The following is an 11,309-nucleotide window of genomic DNA, read 5'->3' as shown; positions in this document are numbered from 1 at the left end:
TCGCGAACGCGATGAATATTGTCGCCCAACACTTAACAAAATTCAAAAACGGAATTTTATCCAAAAACTCATTTTTCTCAAAAACCAAACGGTGAGAGGCTATTTTTCAAGAGTCATTTCTTCCCCGTCCGTAAATAAGGTCCAAACTCCCGATGTCGATTCTGACACCATTATTGCCTCCTTGGCCGCCAGAGGCAATAGTCCCGAACTGAAATCGGCCACAAAGTCAGCCAAGACTTGTGACTTAATTGCAGTCCTCAGTTTATATTCAATATCGAACTCGCTCATTTCGACGGCCCATTTGGCCAATCTATCCGAGAGCTCGGGTTTATGGAGGATATTCCTCAGAGGGAAAGTAGTCACCACAGCTATCGGGTGGCATTGGAAGTAGGGCCCCAGCTTCTGATAATATATTATCTTATCGAAATCAGTAATTTTTTCTACTGGTCCAAGTCGGGACCAGAGAAAAATATTATCTTAGAGAGTTTATTAATTTACCGAGTATTAATTTAGAGAGGTTTTGCTGCAATACACTATCCTAAAAACATAACCTGATATTTTAATATCAACTAGTAACAACACAATTAATAGTTACTATAATTCGTCAAATTGCAATAATATTACAAGATCCACCAGTCAAAACAAAAATGATAGTAATTAGATGGTGGTTAGTTGGGTCATAATAGATGGTATTTTTTTTTTATTATAAAATATAAAAGTTTGGGATAATTTTTAAAATTGTTAAAAAATCAAACAGTGATATTTTGGGCCAAAAACAGGTGTAGAGCTAGTTTTGAGATTTGAAAATTTTATTTTTAAAATCTGCCAAACCATGGACAAAATCTATAAACAAACATGTTTTGCCAAATATTTTTGGAAAAAACTTGGCAAAATCTATGGCCAAACGGGGTGAGATAAATTTGATATTTTATAACTTGGGCCAAGTCCCCCTGAACCAAAAAGGCTGGCCTTGAGCTCGGTTTCAGCTCGGCTTTGTGTTACATACTTGTATTAGTGGAGTTGTTTGAGTTCAACATGGAAGACTAGCTCAACTTGATTCAATGTGTAAGCTTATAAGATTAACTTGATATTGAAGCTTAAGAATATTCGTGGAAGTGCGTTTGGTTCAAAATCTTGAAAATGCATTCCTGTAAAATTACTTTTAGTTCTTTGCCAAAAAGTTTGTTTCAACTAAATGCTGAGAAGCTTTTTTTGAACTTTGTTCTGGAAAAATTTCTTTGTTGGCATTTGGTTGAAAAATGCAAAAACTGCTTTTATTTTTCACATTTACATAACGCCATCTAATTTTCAATTTTTTTTTTTTAAAGTTATGTTGTTTTTAATTTGATAAATAAATGTCGGTTTACAAGTTGAAACACCTTTTTAATTTCAAACGAAACCGCATAAGATAACATGGTAGTTATATGTCTTTTGAAAATGTATTGGATGCTTTGCGTAAATAATTAAAAATAAACAATAGCTTTGAAAATGTATTTATTTATAGTACTATAAACTATGCAAATGTACTTTTGTACTCCCTCCGTTCACTTTTACTTTTTCAGTATTTTAAAAATAAATTTTCACTTTTAACATATCAAAAGAAGACAATTTCTCTTTTCTTAGGGCATCTCCAACCCTCCCTCATTTCTCCGTAATGAAGCCTCTTTTTGCCAAAATGTGGCTCCAACGCTCCCCATTTTTGCCCCCAAAATGGGGGATGAATAGTGTTGGTCCAAATTTGGAGTGACACTATTCACCTCCTCCATTACTATTCATCCTTACTTTATTATTGTTTTTATTATTTAATTCTTTTAATTTATCTTTTTATATATACCTAATTATGTTTATGTAATATCTTTATAATATTAATTTTTACATCTTAACTTTGGCGTATAATTTTGATAAATTAATTTTCGTGCATTTATTATTTTTATGTAAAATTGTAAGTTAATTTTATTATAAGTTATAATTATACAAAAAAATATAATCATCTCAAAAAATGAATGGTGCAAATATAAAATATTAGATGTTGCTAAAATTGAAAGGTGCGAATATAAAATATTAAATGTTGCTAAATTGAAAAGTGAAAACTGAAAATGCATTAAATGAAAATACATGAAAATTGAAAATACATAAAAATTAAAACTACCGTAAATAACATAATAACTTAGTAGGGCCTATGTCATTTCCAGATACACCAAAATTATTATAGTATTGAGTGAATGAGGCCAATGATTGTTGTGGTTGTGACTGTGGAAATTATTGACTATTTTTATACATTATTCGTTGTTGTTCTTGTCGCAAAAATTCACGACGAGTCGGATCAACAATAGAATCCACATCGATTATTAAAACTTTATTTTCTCCTTTCAATTCTTTTAGTCATAGTTTTTCTTTTTGAACAGTTAGATTTTTTTTTTGTCTCAGTTGCACTATTCACGCCTCAACAATCCGATTATTTTCTGATTGGATTATCTTCATATTAAGGATAAAGATGCTCATTTTGCACTTCGTAATACATTAATAGATCATTTATGAGAGTATACTAGAGGTGAAAGTTGAATATTTATGTAATATTTAATCAGAATTTTACCATAATGTAATATGTATTTAATTATCTTGTATCTCAATGATTTCACTTTTATTTGTATTATCCGTTAATATATATAATCTATAATATTTGCTTACAAATTATATTATTTAAAAATTTATGGTATAAAATAATTTTATATTAAATTATATGTGTGATTATAAAAACTTCTCATTAAGGATAAAATGAGTAAAATGAAGACTTTAAAGTTGAATTATTTCTAAATTTTAAAATGTATTAATTATTTTAAAATAGACTAAAAAGAAAAGTATCTTATCTAATTTGAAACGGGGAGTAACAGGACAAGTAAAAGTGAACGAAGTCACTATTTGTGTTTTGCTCGCAACGCATCACACAGAGAGAAAATAAAATAAAATCCGGCTCGCCCACTATAGTTTTTTCTCCAAAGAAGAAAAACCCTAGCATTCTCAAAACACTATATAAGCCCAACCCTAGCCGTTTTTCCAATATCAGTCCATCAAAGGGTAAAAAGAAAGAAAGAAAAAACCTAGCCGCTATTGATTGAGCTATTCCGATGACTCTTTGATTCTATTTGTCTATTGCTTCTCAAAAATGTTGGTCATTGCTGTTTAGTCTTTATTGTATTTGCATCGGATTTACCCTCTTCTTGTGCCAGCAGATTTGCTGTATGTATAAGGAGTTATAGCTGATGCATAAACTGAAAAGGTTGGCTTACCAGCCCATTGCACTTTATACTCCATTGCTTTGGGGTCAAATGGACCTTCCGATATCTATATTTTTTCCCTCTATTTTATTTGATAATTTGATGGCTCTGTTATATTGGCAAATGATGATACTTATTGTTTACACTGAATAATCATGTGGATTAAATACTCCGCTTATTATCTGATGCCATCAATTTCTCTCTCTCTCTCTCTCTCTCTCTCTCTCTCTCTTTTGTTGAACCCCGTTTCTTTTTGTAGTTCATATACTTGTCAGAGAATTTTTAGTCTGATATTAATTAAATATTTATGTCAGTATAAGCGCGAATTAGGTAAATTCCTAATTCTTGCTCTTTGATGAGAGAAAAGCAGACGGGCGGTCAGAACCTGATGCCGTGTTGAATGTCTGCATAACTTCCTTTCATGGAATTTCTCTGAGAGCTATAGCTATTCTAATTTAATTTCTTTTGAGGTTGTAATTTCTGTCTGCTGTGCCTTTTTTCTTCCATATAATTTGTCTTTAGTTATTCATAATCAGCTTGCAGTGATGAACTTGCTAAAATTATGTCTGGACATATGAAATTGTTCATGATTAATTAATTGTTTGCAAATTCTGAGCAGCTTTCTCTTTTAGTTCATGCTTTTTCTTTCCTTTGTTTTTTGGCTATCTATTTGTGGCTACACGTTCTTGAATTAAATACAAACTTATTGACAAAAAGGTGTTTTTTAACTCAATTGAACAAACAAATGGTGCAGTAAATTATTCCTGTTGATTTTCATAAGGAAATGGTGCAAGGAAATAAGTGATTCAGCAAATCAATCCACTGAGGAAAGAACATATTCTTACACTATGATCACATTATATTCCCTGTATATAAATATCTTTGTACCGACACTGTAATGCAATTCATTTTGACTGCAATACAAAGCTTATTATGTTTTCAGTTTCCAAGTCGCATGACGTTATTGTAATTTTCATTTTCCATCATTCCAGAAACCACAATTTGGAATTCATCTTCCACAAATTCAAAACCAGCAGTGACACATGCTCTTTCTCACCTTAATCCAACATCCACAATCCCTTTATCAATTGATCCTCTCAACCCTTCACCAAATACGCCACTCATTAGTTTAAATGCTAGTACTCAGATCCCTTTAAAACTCACCACAAGCAACTATTTTTCATGGCATAAACAATGGAAATCCCTGCTCAAAGGGTATGGCTTTATGCATTTTGTTGATTCTAAGCCTTCTCTGGACTATGACTCATCTTACTTGGTATGACAATATCAACTAATCCAAAGTATTCTCAGTATCTCAAGAAATAATTCCCTACGTGATATCTGCTGAGACCTCTTATGATGTTTGGCAATACCTCTTCAAAACTTATGCGAATCCGTCACGTGCCCGCATAAGAGTTTGCGGGAGTCTTTTTCTAAAGCCACAAAAGGTGACTCAATCAATCACCAACATCATATCGTCATATATTAAGCATTTATCAGACCAACTTGCTGCTACATGGATTATTATTGATGACGATGAACTTGCTTTATACATCTTTAATGGTGTCACTGTCGAAAACAAATGAATTACTGACTCTCTATGATCCCGCGAATCTATTGTCCCAAAGGAATTACCGACCCTCTATGATCCCGCGAATCTACTGTCCCAAGGAATTACCGTCTCTCTACGATCTCATGAATCTACTGTCCCACGGAATTACTGACTCTCTACGATCCCGTGAATCTACCATCTCCTTCGACGGGATCCTTGCAAAACTGACAGATTATGATACTCACTTCTGTAGCCACAGGGCCGACCCGATCTTAAGGCCATTTTAGACCCCCAAAATACTTGGGCCCCCAAATTTATAAATAATACATATAATATTTCTTAACTATGGGCTATTGATAGAATTTTTAAATTATTTGGTTTAAATAGTTGATAGGTAAAATTTGTACACATCTTAAATTGTAGTTACTAGTTAATTTTTGTCTTTAATTTTGTAGACATTTTTCAAGCTACTTTGATAAGTAATTATTAAAATTAGTCATTAACATTGAATGACTCTTGAAACATGGTAGTTACTACAATATTATTTGTTTCAACTTATATTTAGTAGAATTAAAAATGTTAAGAGAAGCTGTATAAGTAGAAGCACAGTCTATTTGGTAAACTTAATCAGGTAAAAAAGTGGTAATTCAATTACTGTTAATAATTTTTATATCAATTGTCTCGGTTAAAAAATCTTTTCAAAACTAAATCAATAAAGTTAAATATGATAACACAAGAGAGATTAAACAAATTGGTTAGACATTGATAATAATTAAAATTGATTATAATTTTAGATTTCGATAAATTATAAGTGAAAAAAAATTAAAAAAATTTAAGGCCTTACTTTTTATTTTCGTCTTAAGCTTTATATTATGTCTCCCTTGTGTAGCCACTCCTATCACAGCCACTACACTACCAAACCACCCTCCACCACTAATCGACAAACAACAATCAAGCAATTTTGGCAATCGTCAAAATAACTCCCAGCCGACTAACACTATATCTATGGCCATGATTTGGTGGCAACAACCAACCCTTTTCTTCACGGTTATGAGTGGTATGTCAATATTGTGACAAACCTGGGCATGTCATCAAACAATGTCGTCGTCTCATCAAAAGCCTTTCTGTGGTTGTCGCCCGATTTAGCCAATCATTCAACCTTGATTCAACAACGCCCACCGCGTGCCAACTACGCAACCCCTACAAGTACATCATCCTCCACCTGGTTGGTTGACTCGCGCACTTCACATCATGTCACAAACTGACCTCCAAAATCTATCTCTTCACTCTGAATATGATGGATCTGATGATCTTGCTTGGTAATGGTAAAGTAAAGGTTTGCCAATCACACATACATGCACTATAACCTTACACTCTTTATCTCGTCCTTGCATCTATCTAATGTCTTATGTGTTTCTGCCTTGAAACAAATTTAATTTCTGCTCATAAGCTTTGCTGCAATAATAATGTTTCTGTTGAATTCACTTCTTTTTCTTTCTATGTCAAGGATTTAACCACAAGTGCACCTCTTCTGGCAGGAAACCTAAGAATGATGTTTACAAATGGCAAGGCTTCTCATCATCACCAGTTGCTTATTCTACTATTGTCGTCTCCTCTTCCCACTAGCACAACAGACTTAGGCCTTCCATCTTCCTCAATATTATTGTTAACTCGAAATTTGCCGGTTTCTACTACATCAAAGTTTTTTGTTAACTCTTGTAAGTGCAACAAAACACATAAATTTTCATTTTATACTCCATCAATAAAAAGTTCGAACCCTCTAGAATATAATTTATTTTGATGTTTGGGGACCTTCCCTGTTGCTTCCATTGACGGGTTTCACTATTATTTAATCTTTGTTGATCATTTTACGAAGTACATTTGGCTATTTCCAATGAAAGTAAAATCTGAAGTCTCCCTAATACTTCCTATTTTTAAATCAGTTATTGAAATGTTTTTCAAACGCTCCATCATAACTTTTTATTCTGACAATGGAGGGGAATTTATTATACTTAAAAACTTTTTTGAAATGAATGAATTTCTCATTGCCTCACTCCCCCTTATACACCAGAACACAATGCACCTGCTGAGCGTCGTCACCACCATATAGTCGAAATTGGTTTAATTCTTCTTCATAAAGCAAATTTACTCTGAAATGGTCTTATGCTTTTCTCACTACAACATCTATCTCATCAACCGTCTTCCAACACCGATTTTAAACAAAGACTTTCCTTTTTCTAAAACATTGCGAACCTTCGGATGCTTGTGTTACCCATGGCTAAAACCGTATATATAATCAACACAAGCTAGATCCTAAATCACGACCATGTATTTTTCTTGGATATTCTCAAAACCAATCTAGCTTAAATGCTTTGATCCAACAACAAATAAAGTTTTCCTCTCCAGACATCGACTTTGTGGAAGATAATTTTCCGTTTTCTAATCTTGAGACCCAAGAACAACATCCAAATCCTTCTTCTTTCAATACCTGGACCCTTCCATTTGGACTTTTAACCCAATCGCATTATTCCAAATCCCTCCTCTCACTCAATGCAACCCATTTCTGCATCTACTACGGCAACAACTCCCCAGCAAACAGATTCTAATAATATCCAGTCCCCTAACATGTTATTGCAATCACAAAGCTTACCAATGTTGGGATTGAATATAATAAGGTGTCATGCGGAAGCTAACAATGCAAATCTTTGTGTTGATAAATCAGATGACAAAATAAAAATATATTATAAGAGAATATGATAATGAGGTTTGGTCAATTGACCTACTGATGGTAGGCTATAATCTCGTGTTTTAGTTGCTTATTGTACTCTAATTTAATGCACTTTAATTGAGTTTGAGCTTTAATCGCGAGTATTTTGCACTGATTGTGTGCTTTATGCCTTGTAGGAGGATTCCGAGCTATGTGGATGTTATGGAATGAATTCGAATGATTTGGAGCTTTGAAATCTAAGTAAAAGCCCAAAAGATTAAGCCGGGATCCTGTTCGGGGGTTGACGACCAAGTCTGAATGTCAAAATCGAAGCAAAATCTGTACTCTTAGAAATTTGCACTAATGCAACGCACTATGCGACACGCTAGTGCAAATTCCTGCTCCTGTCAAAGTGCAAGCTCTCTGAAGTTTTCCACTGCCGCCCCGCATGGCGCGTCGCCGCATGCGGCGTGCCTGTACATTTTTTACAGAGCTACAATCCCATTTCGACTGGAAAAAGGTAGTTTCATTTGGGCCCGACCCTACTTGGTATAAATACATGTAAAAATATTATTTTGAGGACTTTTGACACATCTAAGACCTAAGGAGGCTAGAGAGAAGGTAGAGAAGCGAAGTCTTATGCTTTTTCTTTATATTTGTGATGAATTGCTCCATATCTATAGAGTAACTTTAGGGATTAATGGATTTGATGTACTAATATTTGTTTGTGGATATTAATTCTAGTTTTTATGTATTGAATCGTTTTGAGTGTTTTAATTGGTGCATTTATATTCAAATATTCATGTAATCGAGAGAGGCATAACTTGTGATGTTTATGCATTATCTTGTTGGTTGAATTCATTAATTCTTCTTAGTAATCGAAAGAAGCTAGTTGAATTATTGTTTAGACCTAGTTAGGAGGATAATCGAAAGAGATTCTCTTAAAGACCAATTCACTTCGAATTCTTGCATATCTTCACTGAGCGTAAATTGGTTCATATTGTGAGGTTGAAACTTAATCGAGAGAGGAGTTTCTACTAAATGGTTGAACTAATAATTGAGTGAATTTGAGAGACTCACTTGAACATCAGAAGTGAATTAACTAGAACTAAATCCCAGACATTATTTCTTACACCGATCCAATTAATCCCTTCTTTTCTCCCATTGATATCTTCGTTGCTTACTTTTGTTCGATTGTCATTAGTCAATTAGCTCTAGATTCTTAGTTAATTTTAGTTTTAATTTACATAATTCTCAACTGTTGATTATCTTGGATAGCAATCTAGCAAGGATTGCTTCAAACTCTTCAAAACTGTTTAGAGGAAAGATGAACAAAGATCCAAACAACCATCTAATGGACTTCGAGGAAATCATGAACACCTTTCAATTTCACAAGATGCAGTCTACTTAAGGGCATTCCCCTTCACGCTGAAAGATGATGCGAAGCAGTGGCTTCGAAGCTTGCCCGAGGGATCGATTAGAACATGGAAGGAGATGACTAGAAAATTTCTTGATAAATATTTCTCCTCAGCTAAAACGGGCAAGTTTAGAAGAGAGATCCATAACTTCTGCCAGAAAGATACTAAAACGGTTTTTGAAGCTTGGGAGAGGTTTAAGGAGATAGTCAGAAAGTGTCAACATAGCTAAATTGAACTCTGGAAGCAACTCTAGGATTTTTTGGATGGGTTGACACCGGCCTCACACAGAAAATTGAGTAATGCAGCTGGAGGCCCTTTGATGAAAAAGACACCAGAGGAGATAGTCACTATTCTCGATGAATTGGCTGAAGATGCAAATCAGTGGCCCTCTGAAAGTGCTGAAAGAAGAAGGGCGAATGGTGTTACCAGGTTGATACTAACATATATGTGCAGGTACAACTTGATACTATGGCAAAGGAGATACAAAATCTAACCTTAGCTTCAATACAGAGTGAACCTCATGCAGCTTGTGATATATATGGAAGAGGACACCCTACGCATGAGTGTCAAGCCTCAACTGAGGAAGTTACTGCTGTTGGGAATTATAACTTCAATGCAATGGGTCAGAGATACCCCGGTTTTTCATGGAGTTCATCTGGGGGTACAACGAATGTATGGCAACAGAATAATTCCAGACCTTAGGGACAAGGAGCGCCGGTTTTCCAAAATCAGCAGTGGCCGCAATTTCAGCCTCAACAACCCATTCAACCTGGCTTAGAAGATCTTATGAAGGCCTTTATTTAGAAAACTGCTGAGAAGCTCGAAATTCATAGCGCAACTATAAGGGAACATGGAGCAGCTATCAAGGAAATAGGTACTGGGCTGCGAAACTTGGAGAAATAAGTGGGATAAATTGCCACCATATTGTCTGAAAAGATCCCAGGTACTTTGCCAGCTGATACTGAAAGAAACCCCAAGGAGACGGTAAATGCTGTAACTCTGAGAAGCGGGCAAGTATTGGAAGAGCCCACCCCAGTCCAAAAAGAGGTGGTACTTGAAAAAGAAAGTGTGGAGCATCTGAAAAATGAAGTGTATAAGAAAAAGAATGGCAAGAAGGGAACTGAGAAAAAGAAGACTGAGGAGAATTCAAGAAGGGATGACCGTGAAGAGAGCAAGCACATGCCTGCTTTACCTTTTCCCCAAAAGCTGTATAGAGAGAAGTTGGACAAGTAATTTGAGAGATTTTTGGATATGCTGAAACAAGTTAATATAAATCTGCCATTCACATAGGTGCTCTCCCAAATGCCAGCTTATGCAAAATTCTTAAAGGAGATCCTTACAAAGAAAAGGAAGATAGAAGAGACATCGGTAGTTAAGCTCATAGAGCATTGCAGTACAATCTTGAAAAATAAACTCCCACAAAAGTGTGGAGATCCAAGGAGTTTTACTATACCTTGCTCTTTAGGCTCTATTAATTTTGACTAATCTTTATGTGATTCTGGTGCCTCAATTTACTTAATGCCTTTGTCTATTTACAGGAAATTGGAGAAGGAGATTGGAGAGATAAGGTTGGTGCCAATATCTTTGCAGTTGGCTGATCAGACAACTCTGATACCCGAGGGGATAGTGGAAGATGTTTTAGTTCGGGTAGATAAGTTTGTGTTTCATGTAGATTTTATTGTGGTGAATATGGAGGAGAACAAGGAGGTCCCTCTCATTTTAGGAAGACCATTCTTAGCAACGGGTAGAGAAATCTTAAGCATACACGAGAGAAGACTCATGCTTAGAGTGGGTGAGGAGACTGTGACTTTTGAGATGAATGTAGAAATGGGGGTTAAGAAGGAGAAGCCAACTGCAAGTGTTGAGTGAAAACTGAAGAGTTCGAAAGAAAAGGCTGCAACGAGTGGAAAAGATAAGTGTGGGGGTGTACCCCAAGAAGGCTGAGAAGAAGCTGTCCGCATGGATGTGTGCATTGGTTCGGGCACGTGGAATGGATCCCGACTTCGACTCAGACCCCAACTGAAAGTTCAAGGAAGTTTCCTTTAGATTATACTTTTTAATTGTGTGTCATAGGGACATGCCACAACTTTAAGTGTGGGGTGCGGAAAATTGTATGTTGTATGTATCTGTGTTAGTAATGTAGTTTTATTGTTTTAGTAGTTAGAGATAGAAAAATGAGAAAAACCATAAAAAATTTAAACTTTTTGACTTTTTCCGACGATGGATATCATTCGAAGGTTTTCTTGAGGGATTAAAGTCGAAAGAAAAAGACAAAAAGATTTTCTTTTGTAGTTAGTGTAATAATTCCCTCTTGGTTTTTCTTTGTGCTGCGGTTCTTTTCCAAGGGTTTTGTTTGA

The 11,309-nt window shown here is 35.0% G+C and overlaps 2 non-coding genes across 2 annotated transcripts; one reads left to right on the top strand and one right to left on the bottom strand.

The window, feature by feature from the left end:
* Positions 1–3,390: 3,390 nt before the first annotated feature.
* On the top strand, positions 3,391–3,468 carry LOC142164484 (small nucleolar RNA R16). The gene has a single exon (XR_012695251.1). It is a non-coding gene; the product is annotated as a small nucleolar RNA R16 (small nucleolar RNA).
* A 5,608-nt stretch (positions 3,469–9,076) lies between these two features.
* On the bottom strand, positions 9,077–9,180 carry LOC142164443 (small nucleolar RNA R71). Its single transcript, XR_012695214.1, has one exon. It is a non-coding gene; the product is annotated as a small nucleolar RNA R71 (small nucleolar RNA).
* Positions 9,181–11,309: the final 2,129 nt, after the last annotated feature.

Source organism: Nicotiana tabacum, chromosome 9 (assembly GCF_000715075.1).
Source record: "Nicotiana tabacum cultivar K326 chromosome 9, ASM71507v2, whole genome shotgun sequence".
Lineage (NCBI taxonomy): Eukaryota > Viridiplantae > Streptophyta > Magnoliopsida > Solanales > Solanaceae > Nicotiana > Nicotiana tabacum.
The sequence above is the reverse complement of the archived record's forward strand: the minus strand, read 5'-3'. Positions and strand labels throughout refer to the sequence as shown.